Raw genomic sequence first — 4,009 nt, 5'->3', positions numbered from 1 at the left:
GTTGGCTTTGCGGGCAGAACAGCCTTTCTGAATACAAGCTACAGTTAGTTGTAGGGTTGTTTTTTTTCTTAAATCCTATTTTTAATTTTATTTCCAAGTTGGTTTATTATGAATTCCTGTGAAGTCTTAAAATTTCCATTCCTAACCATTTTTTATCTGAAAATTTAATGGTGCATGTACTTTTAATTAATGCTCTAAGTATGCTCTGTGTTGCCCTGGGGCATGGATATGAAAATACCTCAAAAGTTTACGGAAATATGTGAAATTGTTACCCCACGGACACTCTTCCACAGCCTGGTCATTTCCCAAATTCCCCCATTGGGCTTATTTTCATTAAACCTCAGTGGCATGGCTGTGAAACTCAGTAGATTGATATATAGAAAATAGGTTGGAGGTTCACTGATAGACTGATTATGTGCCATCAAGTCATTTTTGACTGCTAGCAACCACATAGATCGGTGGTGGTGAACCTATGGCACGGGTGTTAGAGGCGGCAATTGGAGCCCTCTCTGTGGGCACATGTGCCGTTACCCCAGCCTTGCCTCCCCCCTGTGACCCCCTCCTCTCCAGCAGCCCCCCGAAGGAGAGTCGCTCTTGAGCGTGGTCCACACGGAGCAGCGCAGCCAAGGATATGGCAGCCAGGCAACATAGACAAGATTATGCCCTCACACCCCATCATGCAGTTGATGCTGCAAGGCGCGGGCAGAGGGTGTGGCCGCCATAGCGCTGCTGGGCTGCCTGGGTGATCTGTGGCGGGCTGTGGAGGCAGAGAGTGGTCCTGTGGGCAGGTGGGGCAGGGGATGGGGGGGCAGAGCGGGGGTGGGGCAGGGGCAGTTTTTGGGCACTCGGTCCCTAAAAGGCTTGCCATAACTGATATAGATAGTCCTCATGACAATCCCAATCATCAACTATTGCTTCTCTTTGTCTTCTTAAAGGAGAAAGGGTCTCTTCTACACTTCTGCCTTTCCTGTCCTAACTTTCAATCCATAGTATTTATTCTATTACAGAAAGCTGAGACCTCTTCTAACTAAAGTGGTACATAAGATATTGTTTGTGTCTAACTACTGTTTATTACTGTTATCAACTGCACTTGTACCTTTGTCAACTTTCCTTTTGGAGACTTGAAAACTATTCTAGTGCTTCATTTCTTTGATGGAAATCTTCGTATTTTTGAAGTGTGAACACTAATTGCTTCAGCCTGGTGTCTTTTTTTTAATTATTAGAGTTTACAAGTGTCAGCAGCTACAAATATATGCCAGGATGGTTTCAGGGGAAAAACCACAAACATGCCACAAGCGTTGCTGGTCAATAGTTATAGCTCTATTGATTCATCTTTAATTCATCTTCTTGGATCATCACTAGTATAAAATCTTATCTTTCCCCATGTTTACTTTTCAGTCTCTTCAGCTACCCAAGTATAAGCAATTAGTTTAGAACATTTTATCAGGACTGCAAGTTTCTTACCAAGCTCTACAAGTAGACGCCAGGTAAATTTCCATATTTGCTTGTTTTGTAAGGTTCTTTTTTTCTGTTGATACCAATCTATCTTGTATTCCTCTTACCATCTTTTTTTATTCAACAGGAAGCAATCATTCAGTCATTTACAATGAGCAATCGGCAGTTCTCAAGCAGTCAGAAGCTGTTCTGATACGAAATGTTCATCATAATTGAACATTCAGTTCCTTAGGACACACTTTTAATAGATCCACAGTGATATCTCAATATATTTTTTGGCATTGAAGATTCAAATATGGAACGCTATCCTAGATATTCTTCAGAATATCAATAAATTTAAATCCATTCATTATGGCAAAATGAACCCAAACAAAGGGAAATAGCTAACAGAGAAAAATCCCAGTTACTATTGGAGAAATATATGTTCATTATTCTAAGCACAGCATGTTTTAAACTAACGTAATCCTTCAGAGAAACTACAAAGAAGTATGAATGGGATAAAAAGCATAAACAAATGAGTTGTGAGACAGGAGCTGTTAGATTCAAGAAAAGGTATTAGAATATGACAAACCTCTGTTTTGGAGACCTGACTCCTTTGTAGATAGTCCATTGTTGTTTTAAAGATTCAACTCTCGACATTTGGGTCTGTTGAGTAGAACACTCAATTATATCCAATTTTGTAATTAGTACTTGATTATCCAAGTTATCATGGTTCTCAGTTAATTGTATTTGTATATCCGTTTCTGTTGGTTTTAAGATTGTGAGTGATTTTATTACAGTCATTTTTTGTTCATCAGAGATCTCTTTAGATTGTGTATACAATGAAGTAGAATCTTCTTTAATGTTGATTAGTTCCGCTTCTATTGTCTTTTGGTCTGTAAAATGCTCAGATAAAGTCTGGAGGTCATTTTGTAGGCTCAAGGTAGAATTTCTGTTCTTTATTTCTGTAGTACACTCTTTTATTTGCAGACATATTTGCTCAGTGGCTTCATAAATTTTTTCCAATATAAGTTTGCAGTTGAATTGTGAATAGGGTTTGTGAATTGTGAATAGGGTTTCTCCATTTCAGTAGTGGTTAGAAACAGTCCTGTTATCTTTTAGTTGAGGCTGTATTCAAAAAATATTTAGCCAGTGTCCACCCCCACAAATACAGCTGTTGAATTTCTTTGTCTTTTCCCTTTTATGATGATCTGAAGGTCAAAGCCAATCTCAACATCAGAGGAAAAAAAAGAGTTGCAATTTTAACTTTCTCCACAAGGTGTCCTCAGTAGACTGTAAAATCTCTTCCAAGACACGAAAATTGATGTTGACAAGCTCAAAAAAAAAAGAAAAAATATTCTTCACATGTAGACTAAATCCAATAATAGGTTCAATAATAGAAATTTTTTCAAGACCCCAAAGTAGATGAGAAAGTAAGAAATAGTCAATTAAAATTGATTTTCTGTCCATTTAAGCTTCTTTTCCCACACTCACAAACGCCGTTTCTTAAAACAGGGAAATAGTTCCAGAAATGCTTTTTACAGGAAGCAAAAAAGAAAAGAGGACTGAGAGAGGAGAAAAAAAAGTCTCACGTGGATCAACCACGGTGGTTCTTGCGCTTAGATGTTCTTCTGACTTCTGGTTACAGTAGCAGAGTGATCGGCCATTTTACTGGCCGATCTTTCCTCTGTCGGCCCTAAGGAACATTTCTCGGACCGCGGAAGGAGCTGCCGCCCTTCCACAGTCGACGGCCTCCTCAACAGTAGTCACCCCTCCAGGGCGACTTTTCGACCCGATTAAGGGTCTACCGGCAGAGGGAAAACAGCCGGCGAAGAGAGCAGTTTCTCCATGGCTGTAAACGCCACGATCCGGAACCGGAAGTCAAAGAGTGAATATGAGCTCTTTCTTGATTCAAATGATACTACAAGGCACAAAAAAGAGACTTATTTGTTGATATAGAGACTCTGTTATGGAAACCTACTTGGCATAAAAAGAAAGCTAGAATAAGATTTAAGAGTGTGATTTAAAACTCTACACTACAGGTTTAAAAGGTTTTTTAGACACGGATTGATTCATGGTTTAAGATGGGTAAATAAGACGTGAGATTGAATAAAGATTAATTAAATATTTGAATTTAGTAAGAAGATGTTTGTGTACTAACATGTTTGTTGTGGATATAGCTTTTGGGTGGGGGTTAAAGGAGTTTGATATAGAGATTGATTGATTGATAGATTATAGATTTAAAAAAATAGAGTAGAAATGTATTTTTGGAGTAATATTTTTGTTGTTAGAAAGGATAGTTATTTTGTAATGAGAGAAGAATAAGAGGGATTTTTGAAAAAAGAAGAAATGATATTAATAAATGATTACTGACTATGTCAAGGAAAAAGGGAATGGAAAGACACCTGAAGTGTTAATAACATTTTTAGTAGCGAAATGGAATATGGTAATTGAAAATAGTAAAGCCTAATACAGGATTTGGATTTATATAGATGAAATGTTATTGATGATTGCTTTAATTGACTTAACTGTATTGAAATATATTAATTTGAATATAATATATTATTTGAGGGAA

Source organism: Protobothrops mucrosquamatus, unplaced genomic scaffold (genome assembly GCF_001527695.2).
Source record: "Protobothrops mucrosquamatus isolate PMUCROS unplaced genomic scaffold, P.Mucros_1.0 scaffold23, whole genome shotgun sequence".
NCBI lineage: Eukaryota > Metazoa > Chordata > Lepidosauria > Squamata > Viperidae > Protobothrops > Protobothrops mucrosquamatus.
The sequence above is the reverse complement of the archived record's forward strand: the minus strand, read 5'-3'. Positions refer to the sequence as shown.